This window comes from Rhincodon typus, chromosome 30 (genome assembly GCF_021869965.1).
Source record: "Rhincodon typus isolate 14 chromosome 30, sRhiTyp1.1, whole genome shotgun sequence".
Lineage (NCBI taxonomy): Eukaryota > Metazoa > Chordata > Chondrichthyes > Orectolobiformes > Rhincodontidae > Rhincodon > Rhincodon typus.
In genome coordinates, this window is record NC_063361.1 from 1788652 (window position 1) to 1801264 (window position 12613).

General features: G+C 43.1%; 1 protein-coding gene across 3 annotated transcripts in view; it reads right to left on the reverse strand.

The window, feature by feature from the left end:
- The window catches only part of LOC109919639 (1-phosphatidylinositol 4,5-bisphosphate phosphodiesterase delta-3-like), a 142260-nt gene that overhangs the window by 103780 nt on the left and 25867 nt on the right, over nt 1-12613 (reverse strand). The gene's annotated exons all lie outside the window — the stretch shown is intronic.

Genomic DNA, 12613 nt, shown 5'->3' on the forward strand with positions numbered 1-12613 from the left:
TGGTCTGTGAATGGACCTGTGCAGCTGACTGCACATTAGGGTCCAACTAATACCAACCCCACCATCAGCATTGCTGTAGAACGTTCACCAGCTTCTGGTGAAAGTTGATGGAATGAGGAGCATGGCTGGCATGTATTGGTCTTCAGTTTACAATGGGTGATTGCCTCAACAGGCTGCTGCCACAAAAGCTTTTTCCAGTTTCATTCCAGATTGCCTTTTTTGGGTATGTTTATACCCAGCCTAAACACGTGCAGATTAATCCTTCCTTCAAAAAAATTGCACATTTCACAGCAATCCTGATTCTGTGACTTTTCTGTTGATTCTTTGCCCTTGTACCCTCAACTTTCCCCCTCCCTTTACTTCCTTGATGGCCTTCTTATATCCTCTCCCTCTGTCTTTGACCAGCTTCATTCACCTATAGTAATTTTGGCCCATTTCCAATCTCCACAGACATTCCTCCTCTTCTCCCTGACTGAATCCCAATTGACAACACGTTACACAACTTCACCCTTATACTCTGCAGCCCCCATTCAGTTGCACTACAGTCTCCCTCTCACCACCCCACCAGGTTATCCCCATTGTTCCCCACCGTTCATATTTACCCCCCACCCCACACTGTCCCCATTTCCCCTTTAATAGTAACTCTCTTTATTCCCCACAATCAGGACATTTCAGTTGAATTCCTTGCCTTTCTCTGACAGCTATCCTACTTTTGCCCCAACCTCTTTTATGTTCCATCTCCATTTAACTTACTGCCTCTTTGAAGTTGAACCTCAGAGTTCACGCAAGCTCGCCTGCCCCACTTGGATTTGCTCGAGAGAGCCAGTGTGGCTGCCTTGATTAGGCAGGCTAATGGGCCCAGTCAACCTTCACCTCTGACCTTCAAGTTGTATTCCTTCAAGTTGTGGATGACCAAGCTCTTCTGACCAACAGCTTTGAGGAACTGCTCAACATGGTCAGCCTTCACCCAAGACACAAAGGACCTGCACCAAAAATCTGCTCTTTTCTGAAGGGGCTGAGTGGTCACCTCACTAAGAGGGATCTGTCTACCTTGTCCGCTACATGTCTAGTACATGTCCTCAGATGGCAACATTTTGCTGTTTTAAAGATTACAAAATGACACCCGAATTAAATTCCCAATCTGCTGGAATGGCGACGATTCCTAAAATGCAAATGGTGGAATAAGTGATTCCCGGACATGTAGGAGGTCTGGAAATCAGACATGTCTGAATGTTTCTACAAACATTGAACCTTTGGCCTCTCGCGCAATTGAAATCCTCAGGCATGGCTCTGTAACGCTCTGGGCAGGCCCAGAAGATTCAGCCCATCTAAAGAATGGGCAGAGAAAATTCAGAGTGTTTCTGTAGTGTCAATCCAGAGGAGAGGGGATTAATAATGACCAACATGTGTGAATCAGACAAGGCTCAATGGAAAAGCCAAAGAGTGATCCTTAGATTCTTGAACAGTTTGTACAGATTAGAGGGTAGCTAATGTAAGCCCACTGTTTAAAAAGGGAGGTAAAGAGTCTGACATCAGTAGTGGGGTAGATGATACAGCCCATTATCAAGGACTCTATAGCACAGCACTTAGAAAACAGTGGTAGAATAGGGCACAGTCAACATGGATTTACAAAAGAGAAATCATGCTTGACAAATCTACTGGAAATTTGAGAGGATGTAAGCACTAGAGTTGATTGGGGCAGGCAGTGGATGTGGTTTCTTTAGACTTTCGAAAGGCTTTCAACAAAGACCTTCATGATAGATTAATGTGTAAAATTAAAGTGCATGGGATTGGGGTAATGTACTGAGATGTTAAAAAATTGTTAGCAGACAGGAAACAAAGAATAGGAATAAATGGGTCTTTTTCTAAATGGCAGGCAATGACAAATGGAGTACCACAGAGATTGCTATTAGGACCCCAGCTATTCACAATAAATGTTAATGATTTAGTTGAGGCTACAAAATGTATTATTGCAAAATTTGCAGATGATATAAAGCAGGGTGGGAGGGTTAGCTGTGAAGAGGGTGCAGAGATGTTGCAGTGTGATTTGGACAGGCTGAGCGAGTGCATTGCAGATCCAGTTTCATGTGGATGAATTTGCGGATATCTACTTTGATAGCACAAATTGGAAAGCAAATTATTATTTGAATGGCTGTAAATTGAGAGAAAGGAATGTTGAATGAGACTTGGGTATCTTCATGCACCAGTCACTAAAAGTAAACACGCAGGTGCAGCAGGCAGTGAACAAGTCAAACTGTACATTAGCGTTCAAAGTGAGAGGATTTGAGTACAAGAGCACGATGTCGGTGCCGTTAATACAGGGCAGTGGGGAGGCTACAAATGGAATAATGTGTGCAGTTTTGGTCTCCTTATCTGAGGAAGGATGTTCTTGCTATAGAAGGAGTGCAACGAAGGTTTACCAGTGATTCCTGGGATGGCAGGACTGACATGAGAAGAGATTGAGTTGGTTAAGATTGTAATCACTGTGGTTTAGAAGAATGAAGGGGATCTCAGAGAAACGTTTAAAAGTCTGACAGGACTGGGCAGGGTAGATGCAAGATGGATGTTCCTGATGGTGGGGAAATTCCAGAACCATAGGTCTTCTTTAAGGATAAGGGGCAAACCAATTAAGACTGAGACAAGGAGAAATTTCTTCACCCAGAGAGTGGTGTGCCTGTGGAATTCACTACCACAGAAAGTGGCTGAGGCCAAAACATTGTGTTTTCAAGAAGGAGGTAGATGTAGCTTTTGTGGCTAAATGAATCAAGGGATATGGGGGAAGGGCAAGATTAGGGTATTGAGCTCAATGATCAGCCATGACCATATTGAAAGGAGGTTAAATGCCTTACTCCCGCTCCTATCTTCTATTCCGTATTCAAAACATCTCCGCCACCCAGAAATTATATTGAGGTATCTACCTCCAAGTGCAACATGCTGTACGAAGAAAGGTTGAATTTTATTGCACTTTCTGTAATATCCAATTCAAAAACTTTTGGAATATATTTTACGAATAAAGTTCTTTGGGGAAAAAGAAAATCTTTGCTGCCTTGAGGGGCTGATTCACGGTATTCAGACAGAGAGGGAAAAGACAGACAAACAGAAAGAGTGCGCACAATAGATTATAAAAGACCTGAAACATGTGCCATTAATTTCTGTATCATTCCCTATCCATATTTCCCACTGAGTCCAATGGGAGCTTTCCATGACATTGAAGCCCGAATTAAATCCTACCACAGGGCCTGAATGCGGCAGATTTCCCCAACCACCACTGCCCTCTGAGACATACTGAAATAAGCGGTTGTTGACTTGCTCGCCGAGCTGGTAAGTTGATTTGCAAACGTTTTGTCACCATGCTAGGTAACATCATCAGTGCGCCTCCGATGAAGTGTCAGTGTTCTGTCCTGCTTATTATTTATGTGTCTTGGTTTGCTGGGGTGGGTGGCATCACTTCCGATTTGTCTCTTAATGGTTGGTATATGGGGTCCAGCTCTATATGTTTGTTAATGGAGTTCCTGTTTGAGTGCCAGGCCTCTGGGAACTCTCATGCGCATCTTTGCTTGGTTTGTCCGAGGATGGCTATGCTGACCCAGTCAAATTGGGACAACTTAGTTGTGATGAGAATAAAGGATCTGATAACCACAACTAACAGAACCAACGTTATTTATAAGACACCGTGCAAAGACTGCCAAAAACATTACATAGGGCAAACCAGAAGGAAACTAGCCAACATGATTTATGAACACCAATTAGCTAGCAAAGAGACGTGATCAACTATCACTCATTTCAATAGACGTGGACAAAGAGGGACACCAATTCGACTGGGACAAGATAGCCAACTTAGGACAAGCCAAGTAAAGACACACACGACAATTCCTGGAGGCCTGGCACTCAAACTGGAACTTCATTAACAAACATGTAGAGATGGACCCCATATACCAACCACTAAGAAGCAAAACCGGAAGTGATGCCACCCACCCCAGCAAACCGAGACACATAAATATCAAGCAGGATAGAACACCGATGCTTCACCAGAGGCGCACTGACAATGTTACCTAGCAGGGTGACGAAACATTTGTGAACAAATTTGCCAGGTAAGCCCCACAAGTTCTCACTCTCAATCAAATACAAGACAGAGACATTTTACAGCCAAGCTCAAACACAGTTGACCAAATCCATGTCTGCTCACTGCCTTCCATACAACAGTTCGATTTCTATTGAACTGAAGCTGATTATGAAAAAATGACTGCTGTAGTTGAAGTGAACTCCCAGACTCTGGGGGAAACTTAGAGTTCAAGATACAAACCAAAGCCTCCCAGCTAGATACACATAATATTCTCACAATGTTTTTCTGTTGGCAGGTGCAATTCAACCAAGGGACAGCCACAAGGATATTTTGCATTCCAGGAGAGATTGCTGTAATGGATATCCTGGTAGCTGTATTTGTTACAGTGCTTCAATCTCAAGGCCTCAAATGCTGCAGAAGAACTTCCAGTACACAACTCTCACATTTTTTATTACCCTAATTTTTAACAATAACCTGTATTTATACTGAACCTTTAACATAACAAAGCATCCCAAAGTGCTCAACAGCACTATTAAACAGGAGTTGACACCAAAGCTCAAAGTCAGGCGACCAAAACCTTGGTCAAAGAGACAAGTTTTAAATGAGGAGTACAGAGGGATAGGTTTTGGGGATGGTATTGCAAATCATGGCGGCAGGCAGCTGAAGGAACAAACACCAATATTGGAGCAATTAAAATTGTGAATGGTCAGGATTTGAAGAAAGTGAGGGTAGAAATTGTGGGGGCACTGGCCGTAATCTTTCCGTATTCCCTAAACTCTGGGAAGGTGCCAGAGAGTGGGCTTGCACACATTATGGCCTCAGTCAAGAAAGATTGTGAAGATAATCCCAGCGATTAACTTCAGTGGTGGAGAAATGTCTAGAAACAATTATTGAGGATTAAATTAAAGATTCAGAACTAAATAGATAATTGTGGGTTGATTAGGAAGAGTCAGCACAGATTTCCAAAGGGGAAGTAGTGTTGAAGTAAACTTGCTGGAGTTCTTTTTTGACAAGGGAACAGAAAGGCTCAATGAGGATAAAGCTGGTGATGTTGTCCAGGTGGATTTTCGAAAATGAACTTTACACAGTGCTGCACGACAGATTTACAAGGAAAGTTGTAGGTCATGGAATAAAAGGGACAACAGTAATGTGGATACAAAATTGGCTGAGTGCTAGGGAATACAGTAATGGTTAATGGATTTTTTTGGGGTTGAAAGGAGGTTTGTACTGGAGCTCCATGGGGGTCAGTATTGGAACCCTTACTTTTCCTGTTACACATTAATGATCTAGATCGTGGTGTGCAGAGAATAATTTCAAAGCTTACGAATGATGCGGAACTTGGAAGAATAATAAACTGTAAAGAGGGCTGTGTGGGACTTCAAAAGGTAATTGACAAGTTGGCGGAGAGGGCAGATAGGTAGCAGATGAAATTCAATGCAGAGAAAAGTGTGAGGTGAAACTCTTTGTTAAGAAAATCATTGAAAGACAATACAAAATATGGGGTACAAATTCAAAAAGGATTGCAGGCATTGAGGATCCTCAGTATAATTGCGCACAGATCATTAAGGGTGGCAGGACAAGAGGAGAGAGCAGTAAATAAAGCACAAAGTTTTGTGGAGTTCAGTAATAGGAAGGATGTAATCACTATGATGGGATTATACTACAGGCTTCCCAATAACCAGCAGGTGACAGGAGAACAAATAAATGGACAGATTGTGGAAAAATGCGAAAACAACAGGGTTATTGTGTTGGGTGATTTTATATTGATTAAGACTCGCTTAGTACTAGGGACTTGGATGGGGGATTTTGTTAGGGCTGTTCAGTTAGGTTTTTCAAACAATATGCAAATAGTCCAACTTGAGAAGGGATCATGCTAGACCTGGTATTGGGGAATAAGCCCAACTTGGTGATCGAAGTTTCAGTGGGGGGTCATTTTATGAACAGTGACTATAATTCTGTAAGTTTTAAGTTACTTGTGGATAAAGATAAGAGTCATACTTGGGTGAAAGTACTAAACTGAGGGAAGATTAACTAACACATTGTTAGGCAGGAACTGGGGAATGTGAATTGGGGGTGGTTGTTTGAGGGTAAATCCACATCTGGCATGTGGGAATCTTTTAAAGGCCAGTTGACTGGAATTCAGGACCTGCATGTTCCTGTGAAAATGAAGGATAAGAACAGACAGATTCGGTAACACTGGATAACAAGATAAATTGACAGCTGAGTCAAAAAGCAAAAAAGAGGCATACATAAGGTTTAGGAAACTGAAGACAGACAGAGCCCACAAAGAATACAAGGGTAGCAGCACAGAATTCAAACAAGGGATTAAGATGATTAAAAGGGGCCATGAAATGTCTTTAGGCAAACAGGATTTTAAAAAAATCCCAAGGCATTTTATACACATATAAAGAAAAGAGGAAAGGGTAGGTCATAGAGTCATAGAGATATACAGCATGGAAACAGACCCTTCAGTCCAATTCATCCATGCTGATCAGATATCCGATATAAATTAGTACCATTCGTCAGCATTTGGCCCATATCCCTCTAAACCCTTCCTATTCATACACCCATCCAGATGCCTTTTAAATGTTGTAATTGTACCAGCCTCCACCATTCATCTGGCAGCTCATTCCATACACGCACCACTCTCTGCATGAAAAAGTTGCCCCTCAGGTCCCTTTTAAATCTTTCCTCTCTCACCTTAAACCTATGCCCTCTAGTTTTGTACTCCCCCACCCCGGGGAAAAGAACTTGTCTATTTACCCTATCCATGCCCCTCATGATTTTATAAACGACTATAACGTCAGCCCTCAGCCTCCGATACTTCAGGGAAAATAGCCCCACTCAAGGACAAAGGAGGGAATTTATGTGTGGAACCAGAGGAAATGGATGAGGTCCTTAATGAATACTTGGCATCGGTATTCACAAAGGAGAAGTGGTGGATGGTGAGTCTGGCACCAGGTTTGTTGATATTCTGAAGCACATCAACAAAGAAAAAGGTGGCGTGGGTGTTTTAAAAACCACTAACCTAGACATGTCCCCAGGACTTGATGTTATCTATCTCAGAATGGTGAGGAAGACAGGTTAGGAAAATGTTGGGGTCTTGTACAAAATTTTTGTATCCACTTTAGTCATAGGAGTGGTGCCAGAGAACTGAAGAATAGTCAACATTGTTCCTTTGTTTAAGAAGGGCAACAAGGATAATTCAGGAAATTACAGGCCGATGAGCCTTACATCAGTGGTAGGGAAATTATTGGAGAAGATTCTTCGGGGTAGGATTTACTCATATTTGGAAAAATATGGACTTTTTGGGGATAGACAGCATGGTTTTGTGCAGAGAAGGTCGTATCTCAAAACTTGATCAAGGGATGGTATGGAATTAATTTTCCAAACATAGATGGGGACTGCCAAAGTGTTAAGGGCTTGCGGATGGACAGGAATTTGTTAAGTGTGTACAAGAAAATATTCTTATTCAGTTTGTGGGTGAACCTACTAGATAAGGAGCAAAACTTGACCTTCTCTTGGGAAATAAGGCGGGGCAGGTGACTGAGGTGTCAGTGGGGGAGTACTTCGGGGTCAGCGATCATTATTCTATTTGTCTTAAAATTAGTTATGGAAAAGTATAGACCGGATCTAAAAGCTAAAGATTTAAGTTGGAGTAAGGCCAATTTTGACAAGAACTTTCAAAGGTTGATTGTGAGAGGCTATTCGCAGGTAAAGGGACAGTTAGAAAGTGGGAGGCCTTTAAAAATGAGATAATGAGAGACTCCAGAGACAGTATGTTCCTATTGGTGTGAAGGGCAAGGCTAGTAGGTATCGGGAATGCTGGATAATTAGTGAAATTGAGGCTCTTGTCAAAAGAAGGAGTCATATTGCAGGTATAGAGAGCTGGGATCAGGTGAATCCCTAGAGGAGCATAAGGGCAGTTGGAGTACACTTAAGAGGAAAATCAGGAGGGCAAAAAAGGGAACATAAGATAGCTTTGGCAAATAGGGTTAAGGAGAATCCAAAAAGATTCTACAAATACATTAAGAGCAAAAGAGTAACTATGGAGAGAATGGGACTCCTTAAAGATCAACAAGGCCACCCTTTGTGTGGAACTGCAAGAAATGGGTGAGCTACTAGACGAGTTCTCTGGCTTTTCCTTGCAGCCTTTCTTAAATAATGGCAGAACATCAGCCACCTTCCAGTCTGTCGGCAACTCACTCGTCATTAAAATATCTCTGCTAGGGGCTCTGCAATTTTTTCCCAGCTTCCCACAATGACCTGGGATACCTATGATCAGGTCCTGAGATTTAGCTATCTTAATGCATTTTTACATCTCCAGCAGCTCCCTTTCTGTAATATGGACTCTTTTCAAGACATCACTTTTTATTTCCCCCAAGTGCTCTTGCTTCCAGTCTTTCTCCAGAGTAAATTCTGACATGAAATATTTATTTAGGATCTCACCCATCTCCTGTGGTTCCACACAGATGTCCTCATTGATCTCTAAGGGGCCTACTCTCTTCCTAGTTACTCTTTTGACCTCAATATAATTGTAGAATCTCTTTGGATTCTCCTTAATCTTATCTGCCAAAGCTATCTCATGTCCCCTTTTTGCCCTCCTGATTTCCTTCCAAAGAGTTCTCCTATATCCCCTATGCTCCTCAAGGGATTCACTTGATCCCAGCTGTCTATACCTGATATATGCCTCATTCTTTTTCTTGATCAGAGCCTCAATATCTCTTGTCATCCAGTGTTCCCAACTTCTTGACAGCTTTCCCCTCCACACCAACAGGAACATGCTGTCTCTGAACTCTTGTTATCTTGCTTTTGAAAGCCTCCCACTTGCTAGATGTCCCTTTACCTGCAAACAGCCTCCCCCAATCAACTTTTGAAAGTTCCTACCTAATACCATCAAAATTGGCCTTGTCCTAATTTAGAACTTTAACATGCAGACCAGGCCTATCCTTTTCCATAGCTATTTTAAAACTAATGGAACTATGGTCACTGGTCGCAAAGTGCTCCCCCATTAACACCTCAGTCACTTGCCCTGCCTTATTTCCCAAGAGGAGGTTGTGTTTTGCCCCTTCTGTAGTAGGCCATCTACGTAGTGATTGACAAAGTTTTATTGAACACACTTAAATTCCTCCCCACCAAAGCCCTTAACACTATGGCAGTTCCAGGCTTTGTTTGGAAAGTTAAAATCCCCCAATATTACAACCCTATTATTCTTACAACTATCTGCGATCTCACTACACATTTGCTCCGCAATTTCCCACTTGCTGTTGGGAAGCCTATAGTACAATCCCATCAAAGTGATCACCCCCTTCTTATTTCTCAGTTCCATCCATTTGGCTTCACTGGATGATCCCCCAGGAACATCTTCTCTAAATACTGCTGTGATGCTTTCCCCAATCAAAAATGTCACTCCCCCTCCTCTCATGCCTCCCCTTTTATCCTTCCTATCACATCTATACTGCGGAACACTGAGCTGCCAGTCCTGACCCTCCCTCAGCAATGTATCTGTAATAGCTGTGATATCCCAGTGAAGGGGGAGAGGAGGTTTGATAGAGGTTTTCAAAATCAAGAGTGGGACGAATAGAATAGATAGGGAGAAGCTGTTCCTGCCCAAAACAGAAGAAGAACAACAGGACAGATTTAAACTGGTGTGCAAAAGAAGCAAGGGTGATGGGAGAACGAATTTTTCACATAATGAATAGTTAGGGTATGGACTGCATTGCCTGGAAGTGTGATGGAGACAGGTTCCATTGAGCCATTCGAGAGGGCATTAGATGATTATTTAAAAAGAAATAATTTTTGCAGGGATAAGTGGGGGGGGAAGCAGGAGATCGGCACTAGGTCATGAGAGTTGTTTGAAGAGCCAGTGCTGGTGTAACGGCCTCCTTCTACCATCACAATTCCGTGACTCTGTGCTCAACAGGCTGGACTTAGAGAAACTGCAGGAGCTCAGACATTTCAGAAGCTGTGAGATTAAAAGAGATAACAGGGATAAGGAAAAGTGAGGCCATGTAGGGAGTTAAAAACATGAATGATAATGTTAAAATTGAGCCATTGTGGGAGAGAAGGAAGACAGAACTTGATGCAAATAAGGATATGGGCAGCAGAGTTTCAGATAACCTCAGTTCAAAGGGGGTCATGTGTGGGAAACCAGCTAAGGATGTATTGGAATAGTCTTGACTAGAGGCTGGAGTCATACTTAGCATGTAGGAAGATGGTTGTGGCTGTTGGAGATCAGTCATTTCAACTTCAGGAGTTCCGCAGGGGAGTGCCCTAGGCCCAACCATCCTTTGCTGCTTCATCAATGACCTTCCCTCAATCAAAACGTCAGAGGTGGGGATGGTCACTGATGACTGCACAATGATCAGTGCCATCTGTGACACCTCAGACACTGAAGCAGTCCATGTCCATACGCAGCAAGTTCTGGACTATATCTAGATTTAGGCTGACAAGTGGCAAGTAACATTCACAATACACATTGGCCAGGCAATGCCAATCTCCAACTAGATAGAATCTAACCATCGCACCTTGACATTCAATAGCAATACCATCACTGAACTCCCACTATCAATATCCTGGGGTTAGCATTGACCAGAAATTGAACTGGACCTGGGGTTATCACTGACCAGAAACTGAAGTGGACTAGCCATGTAAATACTGCAACTACAACAGCAGGTCAGTGGCTAGGAATCCTGCACTGAGTAACTCACCACTTGACTCCCCAAAGCTTGTCCATAATGCAAACAATTTGGGAGAGTGATGGAATACTTGCCTGGATGAGTGCAGCTTCAACAACACTCAGGAAGATTGACACCATCCAGGACAAAGTAGCTTGCATGACTGGCACCACATCCACAAATGACCATTCCCTCCATCACCACAGGAGCAGTGTGCATCATCTTTTAGATTCATCGAGGGTCCTGCGATAGCACCTTCCAAACTCATGACCACTTTCAACTAGAAAGACAAGGGCAGCAGATGTATGGGAACACCACCACCTACCAGTTCTCCTCCAAGCCACTCATCATTCTGACTTGGAAATATTTTGTTGTCCCATCATTGTCGCTGGATCAAAATCTCAAAATTCTCACCTTAACAGCATTGTGGGCCTACCTAAGGCAAATGGACTGCAGCAGTTCAAATTAGTGGTGTATCACCATCTTCTCAAAGGCAAGTAGAGATGGGCAACAAATGCTGGCCCAGCTGTCGATGGCCACATCCCGAATGAATAAAGGTAAAAGGTGTGAATAAGGTTTCAATTGTAGAGGAGATGAGGCAGAGGTGGAGTCAGATGATGTTGTGAAGGTGGGTATAAGTGGGTATTAGTGACAGAGAGGAGATGTGGTTCAAAACACAGCTTGGCTCATATATGATATCAAGGGTTATCAACCATCTGCTTTAGTCACAGGCTGTTGACGTGAAAAAGGTCTATATTTGGCAGCTATGAGTTTGAATTAGGGACTATAGACATTGACTTTGGTCTTCCCAATATTTAATTTCCGCTTATCAAATGCGGGATGTTGGATAAGCAATCAATCAAATAATTTAACAACAGTGGAGAAGTCAAGAGATGGTGGATAAGAGGCAAGAGCTGGCTGTCGCCACCTACATGTTAAAACTAATGCTGCCTTTGGACAAGGGGTGGCACGGTTGCTCAGTGATTAGCACTGCTGCCTCACAGCGCCAGGGACCCCGGTTTGATTCCAGGCTTGGGCAACTGTCTGTGTGGAGTTTGCACATTCTCCCCATGTCTGCGTGGGTTTCCTCCGGGTGCTCCGGTTTCCTCCCACAGTCCAAAGATGTGTCGGGTAGGTGGACTGGCCATGCTAAATTGCCCTGTAGTGTCCAGGGATATGCAGGCTAGGTGGATTGGTCATGGTAAATGTGGGGTCATAGGGACAGGGTGTGGGAGTGCGTTTGGGTGGGATGCTCTTCGGCAGATCGGTGAAGACTCAATGGACCTAATGGCATCCATCCGCACTGTAGGGATTCTATGATATGATGCCATGGAGCTGCAGCATTTCAAATAAGGATGAGGAGAGGGTTCATGAAATCCTGTGCAGGGAAGGGAGATGAGTCAGGGATTATGATACAGGAACAAGGAGAGAAATCACTGCAAATGACCCTCTGGCCAGGATTTAATGGATAAGAATGGAAGATGTGTGTAGTCTCACACAGCTAAGTGATGCAGGAGAGGCATGGGATGGTGTGGTTAACCACAGAGGCTATAGACAAGTCGACAAGAACAAGGAGGGATAGTTTACCTCCATCACAATCAAATAGCATGTCATTTAAATATCCGATCAAAGGTCTTCTCTTTACCAGCCTCTAAAGCAAAGGAGATTTGATGGTCTGACTCTTCATTATGATGTCTGGTCTCAGTTTCCTGTTTACTGCTTCAGCAAGTCTGAAGGGTTATGTGCTATCTGTTGTTCCACAGTAGATTGGGGGAAACGGTCTGCATTTTTATAGCAGAATATTTCATAAATAATGATTTCACGACCAGGTGCTTAAGGCAGATCTGTGCCAATCAAAGCAGTGATGTACGTG